The following is a 15,446-nucleotide window of genomic DNA, read 5'->3' on the forward strand; positions in this document are numbered from 1 at the left end:
GCCAATTCACCCAAAGACACTGGAGTTCTACATTTTCTCCCATACAGCTTCATACGGAGCCATTTAGATACTAGCTTGGTAGCTATTGTTGTATGCAAATTCTCGCTGGGAGGTATCTATCCCACCGTCCCTCAATCTCAATGACACAACTCCTCAGCATATCCTCAAGGATCTGACAAGTATTTCATGTTATTATTATCATTTCAGTTCTATATTTGTATCAATTTCATGGGTTTCAATTGTTTACCTGGGTTACTCTTTCTGATTGCCCATCCGTCTGAGGATGGAAAGCTGTGCTGAAATGGAGTTGTGTACCCAAGGACTCATGTAACTTCTTCCAAAATCTCGATGTAAACCTTGGGTCTCGATCAGATATGATGGACAGTGGAATTCCATGCGCTAACTATCTCACCGATATACAATTACGCTAATTTCTCCAAAGGAGTAGTCACCCTAATCGGCAGAAAGTGTGCTGACTTTGTCAATCTATCAACTATCACCCATGCTGCATCATGTTTCTTCCGGGTGAGAGGTAGCCCACTTACAAAATCCATGGTGACCCGATCCCATTTCCACTCAGGTATGCATATAGGCTGTAGCAAACCTGATGGAACTTGATGTTCTGCTTTGACTTGCTGACATGTCAAGCATTTAGTCACATAGTCAGCTATGTCCCTCTTCATACTGTGCCACCAATCAAGCTTGGATCATGATACATCTTTGTACTTCCTGGGTGCATAGCATATACACTAGTGTGTGCCTCTTTTAGAATATTGGCTTTCAATTCCCCATTATCTGGTACACACAGTCTTCCTTTGTAATACAGACACCCATCTGCTTTCACCTCATAGTCAGTTGCTTTTTCCTCTGGGATTTTGCTCATAATAGCCATTAGCTTCTCATCTACCTTCTGCCCATCTAAAATCTGCTGTAGCAGGTTTGGCCTCACTTGCAACTCAGCCAAGATAGCTCCATCACGAACCAAAGATAGAGGGGCATTCAATGATCTCAAGGCTGTTATGGATTTTCTGCTCAAAGCATCAGCAACTACATTTGCCTTCCCAGGATGGTAGTCAATTACACAGTCATAATCCTTTAGGAACTCAATCCATCGCCTCTGTCTAAGGTTGAGCTCCTTCTGGGTTGGCAAATATTTCAGGCTTTTGTGGTCTGTGTAAATGTAGCACTTTTCACCATACAAGTAATGCCTCCATATCTTCAGTGCGAAGATAATTGCTGCAAGCTCTAGGTCATGGGTAGGGTAGTTTTGTTCATGTGGCCTCAACTGCCTGGAGGCATAGGCGACCACCTTCCCCTCTTGCATCAATACACACCCTAACCCATTATGAGAGGCATCACTGTAGACCACAAAGTCCTTTCCTGACACTGGCTGTGTTAACACTGGTGCCTCTGTCAACATAGCCTTCAACCTCTCAAAACTGGTCTGACATTTGTCATTCCAGTCAAATCTGACATTCTTGTGTAACAACTTGGTCATTGGAGCAGCTATTAGGGAAAATCCCTTCACAAATCTTCTCAGAATACCCAGCTAGCCCCAAGAAGCTTCGACCTCGATTGTGTTTCGGGAGGCTTCCATTCCATCATCGCTTCTATTTTCTTGGGATCCACCTAATCCCATCGGTGACACTATGTGTCCAAGGAATGCAATCTCATTCACCAAAAGTCACACTTGGACAACTTAGCATACGACTTCTTTTCCCGCAGGTTTGCGTAACAATCCTCAAATGCTCATCATGTTCTTCCCTGGTCTTGGAATACACCAAAATATCATCAATAAAGACCACTACGAACCGATCTAAGTATGGATGGAAGATACGGTTCATAAGGTCCATGAATGCTGCTGGTGCATTTGTTAGGCCAAAGGGCATCACTAGGAACTCATAATGCCCATATCGGGTCCTGAATGCAGTCTTTGGCACATCTGCATCCTTCACCCTCAACTGATGATACCCTGATCTGAGATCAATCTTAGAAAATAGTCCTGCTCCCTTCAACTGATCAAACAGATCATCAATTCTAGGCAATGGATATTTGTTCTTCACAGTCACTTTATTCAACTGCCGGTAATCAATACATAGCCTTAAAGTCCCATCCTTCTTCTTTACAAACAGCACTGGAGCTCCCCATGGTGACACACTGGGGCGTATGAACCCCTTATCCAGCAACTCTTGCAACTGAGTTTTCAACTCCCTCAATTCAGTAGGTGCCATCCTATAAGGAGCAATGGAAATAGGTGCTGTACCCGGCAGTGTCTCAATAGCAAATTCAACTTCCCTTTCTGGTGGCAAACCAGGCAATTCTTCAGGGAACACATCTGGGAAGTCTTTTACTGTGGGTATGTCACTCAGATTTGGCTTAGCCTGCCTAGTATCCATCACATGTGCTAGGTAGGCTTCACAGCCTTTTCTCATCATTCTTCTTGCAACTGTGGCTGAAATGACATTGGACAAGAAATCTGTCCTTTCCCCCACAACTGTGATCTCATTACCCTCTGAAGTTTTTAGAGAAATTCTCTTCAATTTGCAATCAACTATTGCCTGATGACGTGACAACCAGTCCATTCCCAATATCACGTCAAACTCATGGAAGGGCAACTCAATTAGGTCTGCCAAGAATTCATACCCCTGAATCCTTAACGGGCAACCCTTGTATACCTTGTTCACCACTACACTGTGGCCTAATGGATTAGTGACCAGAATGTCTTGGTCACTCTCCCCTACTAGTATCCCCCTTTCTACGGGTAGGTTGATGCAAATGTAGGAATGAGTGGATCCTGGATCCACCAATGCATGCACAGGAGTATTGTAGAGGGAGAACGCACTCGATGACGCCCGGGCATCTTGCTCCTCCCGAGCTCTCAAGGCATAATTTACGCGGTGGTCCGTTATCCGCCTCTCTGCGGCTCGGATCTGGGCCTCGAGATGGTCCCACGGCAGATTTACGGACCTTCTACCTCTACGTAGTGCGGGCGGTGCATGCTTGTGTCGGAGCAGCTGTAGTAGTTCTGCGTGGGCAGTTCCTCAGTTGATGTTCTGTCGACCCACATCTCAAGCAAGCAGCAGTCACTCTCCAACACTCCCCCTTATGCCATTTCTGACAGTGTGGACATGCAGAAGATGCTGGGGATGGTCCCCTGAACCCCATCCCTGGAGAGCTGCCCACTGATGGTGTGGACTGACCTCTCCTAGGGGTGAACTGTGGCCTGGGCCCCTGAGACTGACCCTGGCCCTGTGGCTGAGCTGAACTTTGTGCAGGAGGACCCTTGAACTTCTTCCCAAATCCAGGAGCTGAACTAGACTGACCCGGTCCCCTCTTCTGCTGTCTCTCTCTTCTAGTCCACTCACTAATTCTTACTTTTTCAACCTTTATTGCCTCTTCCACTAACTTGGTAAATTCTGTGATTCCCAAGGCAGTGAGCTGGATCTTGATGTTGTCATTTAGTCCCTCTTCAAATCTCTTGCACTTTTCAGCTTCATTTGGGACTATCTCCCTTCCATAGCGGCTCAATCTTATAAATTCCTTCTCATACTCAGCCGCTGACAGCTGTCTCTGCCTCAGGTTAATGAATTCCCTTCTTCTCTCTTCCAAATATACAGTACCCACATACTTCTTCTTGAATTCAGAGAGAAAGAAATCCCAAGTTGCAGTTTCTGGCTGCACTTCACTGGACACAGTGTCCCACCACTCATAAGCATCGTCTTGCAGTAAAGAGATGGCAGCTTCCAGGTTTTGCTCTGGAGTGCAGTGAAGTTGTTTTAGTACTCTGCCTGTTCTGTTCAACCAATTCTTGGCTACAACAGAGTCATCTTCCCTCTTGCCATAGAAGTCCACAGCTCCAAACTTCCTTAGCCTTTCCAGGTGTGATTTCTGCTGTGGAGCTGGTGGTGGTGGTGGTGGTGCTGCCATTACCCCGGCCATTTGTCTAAAGAAGTCGGCCATTTGCTGAAACATGGCCTGTGGAGGCTGAGCTGGCGGAGCAGATTCTCTCATGCCCCCAGTCTCAGCTGCTGCAGGTGGAGCATGACTCTCCACTTCCTCCTCAACGGCTCTCTGAGATGAAGGGTCCATATCCTATTCAAAATAAGAAGGATAAACAGATCTGCGTTAGTGTCACCTCGACTCTTACAAATGCAATGCATGGTATGGACTCAATCTAGGCCCAGAAACGCCTAAACCGTGCTCTGATACCACTAAATGTGTCACCCCTTACCCGTGTACAGTATACCCGAGTAAGTAATGCAACACGGTGTACCGGCACACTCTAATATTCCTCAATTAATTTATACAATGCTTTTGCATATAATTTATGAAATACAATTTATTTAAACCATTTATCAAAAGTATTATTCATTTAAGGTTCCGAAAATTTTAAAGAAAATCCGGCGGAGTACTGGCTAAAAATGGAGAAAACCGTTCTTCGGAACCTGTTAAAAACACTCCCAATATTTTTATTCCATCATCTCAAACTCCAATATCCAATATCTCAACAATATTTCTCAATAGCAAATTCTCAATAATCTTTTCATTTCTCAACATCCATTTCTCATATACAAGCAATAAATACATGCTCAAATTTTTGTATTCATAGTCATAACTTTCATTATTTACATGAACATCAAAATATATTACATGAGTTCAAATACATATGAAAAAGTAAAAATCTGCTACAAAATATCAAAATGACAAAATGACACCTAGTGCCCTACCAATGCAATCGCAGTAGTGAGGTGACACGGACATCGAGCGTAATCGGATGGACTCACCCGTACCGTGGTCTACTGGGCTCACGATCGGGATCTCCAGTACCTACGCGTGGCAAAAGCAACGCGCTAAGCAATAATGCTTAGTGGTGCAATAATATAATAGAAGAAAATAGCAAGAAAATAAATGTGTATACAATGTGTATGCTTTCTTTGTTTGATCTTGGTATATTCATTAATTCATTAACTTTGTTCACTCTTATTCATTTGGTTTCCCCAAGTAACCTACACTAGACGACTGGACTGGATAACGGGTAAACTGGCACTGGGTATCTAATACCTCGGGCCGTCACACCATCGGTCGCATATGCATCACCCGGTGTGCAACAGAACAGCTACTAAGCTGTAATTAATCTCAGGCACAAGGCCAAGTCTCAATGCAAAGTCAGAATGGCTAAAAGCCATGAAATCACAGAATGGCATTTTTGCCATGTGCAGTACTGCTAACTGAACCCTATTGGCATGCCAAACTATCCAAACCAATCTTGTTAGGTATACTAGGGCATTTGGAACTTTTAAATTCTTCGATTTGTGAATTTCAAATTTTTGGTGTCACTATTCATCATTGGTCAACAAAAATGTTGACTTTTGGATAGAAAATATGTACATTGACTTTGGCACTCCCAATATACCACATATGGTGTTTAAAACTTGTTGGCATTAAGTGTTAATACCATTTCAAAGTGTAAACCCACACAAGCAAAATTTTCAGTTTTGGTGAGTCAACTTCACTGTTCCATTGGACACTGTTACTGTTAGAATTTGAAGAAATGTAAAACATGAAAGTTGTTCCTTATTTTGTCTAGTTGAATTTCCTTTTTTGAATCACTCCATTTGGAGTTTTGTAACTCCAGATATGGCCCAAAAACCCAAGCTGGCCGGATTGCCAAATCTGCAGATTTACCATATCTATAGTGCATGAACAGTAACTAGAGTCACTTGGTTGGATGGGTTATGGCCATAATTTGGGGTAGGTTCCTTCATGAAAGTTGTTTGTCTATGTCTTAACTTGTTGCTGTAAAAATTTTAGGCCAATTGACCAAATCTACAGTGAGTTATGGCCAAATGAACAGTTTGGTCAATTCTGCAGAATTCAGTACAGGGTATCTTGATTGGGGCCAAGTTTTGGTCCTCTTGATTTGGTCTTTTGGGCATGGTTTCTTCAGCAAAAATGTGCCATTATAAGACTAGTTTCATGTCCAATTGGCCAAACTTCAATTGGACTAACACAGCCCAAGTTATGGCAGTGCAAAGGGACTGAATTTTCAGTCCCTATGCTGCTGTCCTAGGGCAGTTTATACCTTGACTTTGCCATACCATTTTTCAGTCCAAATTGTGTTCAACATACCTCAAATGGTCGCTTATTGACCATTAGATTGTTCTTTAACAGTTTAATAAACCAAGTCACATTTTCACCTTTCCAAACCCTAATATCCAAATCAATTTACTCATAACCTTAATTAGCATACTTAGTTTAATGTCCATGTATATTAATACCTTAACCATTATTTCTAGCCACTCTAAATTTATTAAAACAATCAACCTCATACTTTCATAGGGCTGCTGAAAATTGAAGGTACCATGACACATATAATTTACTTCAATTTCTTAAAATTGCTTAGCTCAAAATGATGTTCTAACTAAGAATTAAAAGAAGGAGAATGAAAGTGTAGCACTAACCTTGATTGGGCAGAATTTCCAAAACCCTAAACTTCACTTTCTTCCCTCTTGTTGGCTGCCAAAAACTTCCTTAGAGTGTGTAGATTAATTTTAGTGAAGATGACTTAGGGTTTTGGGGTGAGGTTTGAGAGGTTTGAGAGCTTGAAAATGAAGAAAATGGAGGTTTGGCTATGGAATTTTGAGAGCTACGGGTATGTTTTTGTGGGAGTGGTGGCTGCTGCAAATTTTTGGTGAATTTAGTCTTCATTTAGCCTCTTTTATTGTTTATTTAAATGGTTGTTAAATTATAATTGGTGGAGACTTTCACATGACATCATAATGATGTCATATTTGGCATTTTAGTGTATTTTCTTTTTCTTTTCATCACTACTCAATTTCAATTTAATTTCTAGTAATATTTCTTCATATTTTACGTTATATTAATTATTTACTCAACTGGACAAGTCGGCCAAAAATCACCTCGGAAGGCGAAATGACCAAAATGCCCTCCGTTTGGCTTAACGGGTCAAAATCGTCTGTACCGATTGAAAAATTTTTCTAGGTATTTTCTTGGCATTCTAATGCCATGGGAACCTCAATTACCCTTCTCTGGAGTCCCAAAAATTATTTTATAATTTTTCCCCCGGGTCTAGGGCTCCTCGTTGCGAGAACCGCAACTTCCCTCCGGTTACCCATCGCTTGTGCACCGGCTCGTTTTACTTGGTTGTATTTTACTTCTAAAATTTTTACTAAGTGTTTCTTATTAATATTTGAGTTAATTATGGTTCCTGACTTTAGTTTAAATATTTTTCCGGACGTTCTAGCTGTCCGGACCGACACCGGTCACCGGAACAGTAGGATGTACGGAGTGGTTACCGGGAGGGTGTTACACCAAGTTTTGCTCTGGAGTTGTTTTAGAATTCTACCTGTTTTGTTCAACCAATTTTCGGCTGCAACAGAATCATCTTCTCTCTTACCATAGAAGTCCACTGCTCCAAACTTTCTTAGCCTTTCCAGGTGTGATTTCTACTGTGGAGCTGGTGGTGGTGGTGGTGCTGGCATTACTCCGGCCATTTGTCTAAAGAAATCGGCCATTTGCTGGAACATGGCCTATGGAGGCTGAGTAGGCTCTGCTTGAGCTGGTGGAGTAGGTTCTCCCCTACCCCCAGTCTCAGCTGCTACAGGTGGAGCATGACTCTCCACTTCCTCCTCGACTGCTCTCTGTGATGAAGGGTCCATATCCTATTCAAAATAAGAAAGACAAACAGATTTGCATTAGTGTCACCTCGACTCTTACAAATGCAATGCATGGTATGGACTCAATCTAGGCCCAGAAACGCCTAAACCGTGCTCTGATACCACTAAATGTGACACCCCTTACCCGACTACAGTGTAGCCGAGCAAGTTATGCCACTCAGTGTGTCGGAGCACTCTATTTTATCTTAATTCATTTTTATCGTAGTTTTGAATATAACTTGTGAAATATAATTCATTTATTGAAATTGTAATTTATTTGAGGTTCCGAAAATTTTAAAGAAAATCCGGCGGAGTACCGGCTAAAAATGGAGAAAACAGTTCTTCGGAACCTGTGAAAAACACTTCTAATAATCATATTCATCTATTCACAAACTCCAATATCAAAATCTCAATATTTTTCAACCATTCGTTTCTCAATCATTCATCACATTTGATAGTCATGTAACAGTCACAGATCAATATTCACTTTTCCATTTACAAACACAATTTTGCATTATTTACATAAGTTTCATTTACACAAAGGAAAATAAAAATCAATTACAAAATACCAAAATGAAGCCTAGTGTCCTACCAATGCACTGTAGACGGTGAGGTGACACGGACACTATGCGTAATCGTGAACCGCCTTACCGAATCGTGGTCTCACGGGGCCTCTGTCCAAATCTTCGCACCTACAGCGTTGCAAAGCGACGCGCTAAGCATAAAGCTTAGTGGTGCCAATAATACAAGAAAATATAATATGCAAATAAAAATAATAATTTCCTTGCTATTGTGTTCATAAGAAATGAGTAATTACTAACTTATTGTTTAGTCGAGGGCTAATCATGTTTTATGATATTAACTTCTTCATGCATTTCGTTAATTATTATTATTTTTTTTTCATGATCTTGAGCTTCCTTGTATTTTTGTAATCATTCCTGATACTTAATTTTCGTATTTTCTTTAATAATCAGTTCACAGTTATACTTTTCCATTCATTTGGTTGCCCAAGTAACCTATCTTTGGATGACTGGATCGATAACGGGTCGTTTCAGACTGGCACCGCGGTGCCTCGGGCCGTCATACCATGGGACGCAGAACGTCAACCACGTATGCAGTCAATATAGCTAAAAGCTATGATATCACATAATCGGGCATAAAAGCTATGAATACGGGCATAAAAGCTATGGATACGGGCATAAAGCCATGAATATAGGCACAAAGCCTTTCCTTTCGCAGTACTGCTAAAACAATACCCTATTGGCATGCCAAACTATCCAAACCAATCTAGTTAGGTATACTAGGGCATTTTATACTTTTAAATTTTTCAAATTTTGAATTTCAAGTTTTGGTGTCACTATTCACCTCATTGGTCAACAAAAATGTTGACTTTTGGATAGAAAATAGGTGTATTGGTTTTAACACCCCAAACATACCACATTTTGTATTTAAAACTTGTTGGAATTGATTACTATTACCATTTCTAAGTTTAAACCAAGGGAAGCAGAATTTTCAGTTTGTGAAGCTTAACTTTACTATTCTATTAAGCACTGTTGCAGTGGGAATTTGAAGAAATGGCAAACATGAAAGTTGTTCCTTATTTTGTCTAGTTGAATTTCCTTTTTTGAATCACTCCATTTGGAGTTTTGTAGCTCCAGATATGGTCCAAAAACCACAGCTGGCCGGATTTCCATTCTGCAGAAATTACCATATCTCTGATAACATGAGCAAGATCGCCACTGCCATTTGGGTTAGGTTCTGGTCATAATTTCGGATAGATTTCTTCATGAAAGTTGTTTGTCTATGTCTTAACTTGTTGCTGTAAACATTTTAGGTCAATTGACCTTATCGACAATGAGTTATGGCCAAATGAACAGTTACTATTCATTTGGTCATTTCTGCAGGTGCTGTTGCAGGGTATCCGGATTGGGGCCAACTTTTGGTCCACTTGCTTTGGTCTTTTGGGCATGGTTTCTTCAGCAAAAATGTGCCATTATAAGCCTAGTTTCATGTCCAATTGGCCAAACACCAATTGGACCAACACAGCCAAAGATATGGCAGTCCAAGTGGACTGAAATTTCAGTCACCCTGCTGCTGTCTTTAGGCAGCCTACACATTCACTTTGCCATGCATTAACTCACTTCAAATTATGATTAACTTGCCTTAAATGGTCACTAATTGACCACTAGAATGTCCATTAATCAATTGAAATGCCAAGTCCAATTTTCACCCTTAAAACCCTAATTCCCACTATGAATTTTCACAACTTACCTTAATTAACTACTAGTTCATTATCCTTATATTTATACACTTTAAACATGGTTTCTAGTTCACTCCAAGTCCATCACAAATACTCAATCCTATTCCTTCCTTAGGGCAGCCGAAATCCATGGCATACATACCCATAAGTTTCATTCATTTAATCCACAATTTCATACTCATTTTTAAGTCCTTAACATGGAACAAGAGATATACATGCATAATTAAGCACTAACCTCTTTGCTCAACTTATTGAGCTTGTGAAAACTCTAGAATTTCTCCTCTTTGTGGCTGCCTAGAGTTGCCTTGTGATGTGGGGACAAGTTTTAGTGAAGGTGACTTAGGGTTTAGTAGTAGAATTTCATGGGAAATGGAAGAAATTAAAGGAAACTTTCATGGAGGGTTATGGAAAAGGTGTAACACCCTCCCGGTAGCAACTCCGTACATTCTACTGTTCCGGTGACCGGTGTCGGTCCGGACAGCTAGAACGTCTGGAAAAATATTTAAACTAAAGTCAGGAACCATAATTAACTCAAATATTAATAAGAAAAATTTAGTAAAAAATTTTAGAAATAAAATACAGTTAAGTCAAAAGAGCCGGTGCCCAAGCGATGGGTAACCAGAGGTAAGTTGCGGTTCTCGCAACGAGGAGCCCTAGACCCGGGGGAAAAATTATAAAATAATTTTTGGGACTCCAGAGAAGGGTTATTGAGGTTCCCATGGCATTATAATGCCAAGAAAATACCTAGAAAAATTTTTCAATCGGTACAGACAATTTTGACCCGTTAAGCCAAACGGAGGGCATTTTGGTCATTTCGCCTTCAGAGGTGATTTTTGGCCGACTTGTCCAGTTAAGTAAATAATTATTATGACTCAAAATATGAATAAATATTGCTAAAAATTAAATTGAAATGTGGTAGAAAAGAAAAGCAAAGAAAAATCAAAATAAAGCAAATAATGACATCACATGATGTCATTTATAAATTACCAACCAATCACAAGCTAATAAGCTTTCTTAAATACTTAAAAGAGACAAATTAAAGACCAAAGGAAAGGAAAAAAAACGTGAGCAGCCATTTTCATCTTCCCAACCAGCCGAAAATGTCTTTCTCTCCTCCATAAACAATTTCTTTCATCTCTCTTTCATTCCCATGAATTCTCACCATTAAAACCTAAATTGCCTTCATTAAAAATTGTCTACCTCTTTTGGGGAAGTGTTTGGTTACTAAGAAAAGTTAAGGAAATGAAGGATTGTGAAGGGACAAAAAGCTCATGCAAAGGTTAGTGCTTACTTATGCTAATATTCCTTTATTTCCATGTTAAGGACTTGAATTTAGTATGAAATTGTAAGTTAAATGGACTAAATTCATGTGTATACATACCATGGATTTCAGCTGACCTAAGGAAGGAATAGGATTGAGTGTTGATGATGGACTTAGAATGAATTAGAGCTTATGTTTAAAGTGTATAAACACATATATAATGAATGGAAGTGTGTAACTAAGGTGTATGGGTGAATTGCAATGAGAAATTAGGGTTTTAAGGGTGAAAATTGGACTTGGCATTTGAATTGAGTAATGAACATTTTAGTGGTCAATTAGTGACCATTTTAGGTATGTTGACCATGAATTGGACTGAAAAATAGGATTGCAAAGTGAAGATGTAGGCTGCCCTAGGACAGCAGCAGAGGGACTGAAAATTCAGTCCAATTACACAGCCATAACTTGGGCTGTGTTGGTCCAATTGGTGTTTGGCCAATTGGACATGAAACTAGGCTTATAATGGCACATTTTTTCTGAAGAAACTATGCTCAAAAGACCAAAGCAAGTGGACCAAAACTTGGCCCCAATCCGGACACCCTGCAACAGCCCCTGCAGAAATGACCAAATAAACAGTAACTGTTCATTTGGCCATAACTCACTGTAGATTTGGTCAATTGACCTGAAAGTTTTACAGCAACAAGTTAAGACATAGACAAACAACTTTCATGAAGAAACCTACCCTAAATTATGACCAGAACCTAACCCAAATGGCAGTCACAGTTACTGTTCAAACCTGCAACTCTGTAGATTTTCATTTGAGCAATAATGTTTGGAGGACTATAACTCTCTCTAGAAAACTCGGATTTAGGCGATTCTTGAACCGATGGAAACCTAAGGCATAGTAGAACATTTCATATGAAGAAAGTTAGACCAAATTAGGAACTTAACTTGATCAAATTACTGACCAAAGTTGGATCAAAATCTGCCGGAACCCATGATAGCAAGGCATGAGCGATTGCACGTGAACAGTAAACTTATTTTGGCCATAACTTGAGCTACAAAACTCCAAATTGAGTGATTCAAAAAAAGAAATTCAACTAGAGAAAATAAGGAACATTTTCTATGAAGGAAGTTTTGTCAAATTCCAACAGTAAATTGACCAATGAAACAGTGCAACTTCGGAGCACCAAAACCGAAAATTGGCAATTTTGCCAAAATGACCTAAGCTTTGAGAAAGTGACCAAAACCAACAAGTTTTAAATAAAAAATGTAGTATGTTTGAAGTGCCAAAGTCAATGTACATATTTTCTATGCAAAAGTCAACATTTTAGTTGACTAATGAAGTGAATAGTGACATGAAAACTTGAAATAAGCTTGGAAATGGATTTGGTAATTGATTCCAACAAGTTTTAAATGCAAAATGTGGTACATCGGGAGTGTTAAAACCAATGTACTTATTGTCTATGCAAAAGTCAATATTTTCGTTGACCAATGAGGTGAATAGTGACACCAAAACTTGAAATTCAAAATTTGAAATTAGAAATGCATCTAGGGGACTTTAAATTACAATTGGCAATTAATACTAGCAAATGTAAAACTCAAAATGTGGGATCTTGGTGTAATTAGAATTAACATATCCCTTAAGTATGAAAAAGTCAACATTTTGGTTGACTAGTAGGGTGAATAGTAATCAAAATAATTAGCAAATTAAGATGAAGACCTAGAACCAATTCTAAGCTTAAATGCTTAGAATGGTATGACAAATGTGGACTATGCATCTTAGTCAAAATTGTTAAAAATGGAATTAAGAGCATAAATTTGAAATCCATGAAATTTTCATGGATTACTTGAAACATGAAGAATAAGTCACCAAATTGATGTAAATAGATAGTTAAGACTTATATGCCCATCACAAATGGAATTCATAAAATATTAGTAACTCAACTTGAAATATAAAATTTGTAATTACATAAGTAGATTCTTGAATGTATAAATGAGAAAGGAAAAATGTTTTGAATACAATGGTACATGTGAACCATTGTTTAGAATTGTGATCAATATGAATAACATAATGAATGGACAAATAAACCGTATTAATGTATGAATAAGACATTAGTTCTCATTATTGTAAAGAGGAGAAGTATTTTGAATACAATGGTATAAAAGGATAATTGATGTGAATTGTGATCATATAAATGATCAAATGAATGTATGAATTATGATTGAAATTTATCATGAAATAATGAAGTCATAAAGCACAATATATTAATATTTTAAAATATTAATTGCCCTAGTATACCTAACAAGATTGGTTTGGATAGTTTGGCATGCCAATAGAGTATTGTTTTAGCAGTACTGCGAAAGGCTTTATGCCTGTATTCATGGCTTTATGCCCGTATTCATGGCTTTTATGCCCGTATGCATGGCTTTTATGCCCGATTATGTGATATCATGGCTTTTTAGCCATACTGATTGCATACATGGTTGACGTTCTGCGTCCCATGGTATGACGGCCCGAGGCACCGCGGTGTCCAAAGGCCAACGACCCGTTATCGATCCGATCGTCTAGTATAGGTTACTTGGGCATCAATTAAAGTATTATTCAATTCAGCTAAGTTAAGTTAAGTATAATGAAAATCCAAGACAATTAAATTAAGTATTGAATGAATAAGCAAAAGAGATTAGCAAAAGAAACATAACAAAAATATAAATTGCAGTAACTGCATGACTTGAAATACAATACAGATAGAATAAATTATATACCTGCTAGTATTACTGAAAAGTTATAAACTAAGCACTTCCAAAGAGGAACAAACTAGTATATAAGATCGTTGATACTAGAAATACCATACCAAATTAAATTGATTCTTGAGTATCTGAATTATCATTTATTTCTTTCTTTACTTGTATATATTATTTCTGGTTATATTATTGCACCACTAAGCAGAAATGCTTAGCGCGATGGAATTGCTTCCTCGCGCAGGTACTGAAGGTAAAACCAGTAGACTGTCGACTGAGATTTTTGGAGTCCAGATCTGCAGAAGTGTCAGAAGAGTTCAAGATTGTCACCTCCTCAGCAATGCATGTAGATAGGGCTCATTTTATACATGTTATGTATATTGTTCATTCCTAGCACATTGTAAATTATTTGTATTTCTTGTACAAAATAAACTCATGTAATTAACCTATGAATTATGGAAGCTATTCAAAGTAAGTATTTTAGTATGTGAATTGAATTTGAGTTATAATGAGATTATACTTGTGAATATTGAGATATTGAAAATCTAATTTCTGAGAAATCTGGATACTGTATTGAGATACATTATGTTTGAAAATTGTTGAGACTATTAAGTTTGAGAAATTGAATATATATTGAAATTGTCTTTGGCAGGTTCAGAAGAACTGGTAGTCCAAATTACAGCCGACACTTTGTCGGATTATCGTTAAAATTTTTGAAATTTTCAATTTAGTTAGATTTTGATAAAAGTAAAAATAGCCTAAATCTTCAATAAATTTTTTGAATAAATAAATTAAGGACTGTAATGAAATCAGATAAAATAGAGTGCTCCGGCACACTGAGTGGCATAACTTGCTCGGCTACACTGTAGTCGGGTAAGGGGTGTCACAAAAGGGGAGGTCACGTTTTGGCTGAAGAAGAAGAAGAAGATGACCAGAATTTTTGGTCTCCTTTGGTCTCTTTTATTAGTTAATTAAAGGGTTGTTTAATTGTGATTGGAGGAAGCTTTTTAAATGACATCACAATATGTCATATTTGGCATTTTATTGCATTTTCTTTTCTTTTCTTTTCTATTAACTTTCAATTAATTTTTCATCAATATTAATTCATATTTTATGTCATAATAATTATTTACTCAACTGGACAAGTCGGCCAAAAATCGTCTCTGAAGGCGAAATGACCAAAATGCCCTCCGTTTGGCTTAACGGGTCAAAATTGTCTGTACCGATTGTAAAATTTTTCTAAATATTTTCTTGGCATTCTAATGCCATAGGAACCTCAATGACCCTTCTCTAGAGTCCCAAAAATTATTTTATGAATTTTTTTCCCGGGTCTAGGGCTCCTCGTTGCGAGAACCGCAACTTCCCTCTGTGTTACCCATCGCTTGGGCACCGGCTCATTTGACTTGGTTGTATTTTATTTCTAAAATTTTTCCTAAATTTTTCTTATTAATATTTGAGTTAATTTTGGTTCTTGACTTTAGTTTAAATATTTTTCCAGACGTTCTAGCTG

This window comes from Hevea brasiliensis, chromosome 2 (assembly GCF_030052815.1).
Source record: "Hevea brasiliensis isolate MT/VB/25A 57/8 chromosome 2, ASM3005281v1, whole genome shotgun sequence".
Lineage (NCBI taxonomy): Eukaryota > Viridiplantae > Streptophyta > Magnoliopsida > Malpighiales > Euphorbiaceae > Hevea > Hevea brasiliensis.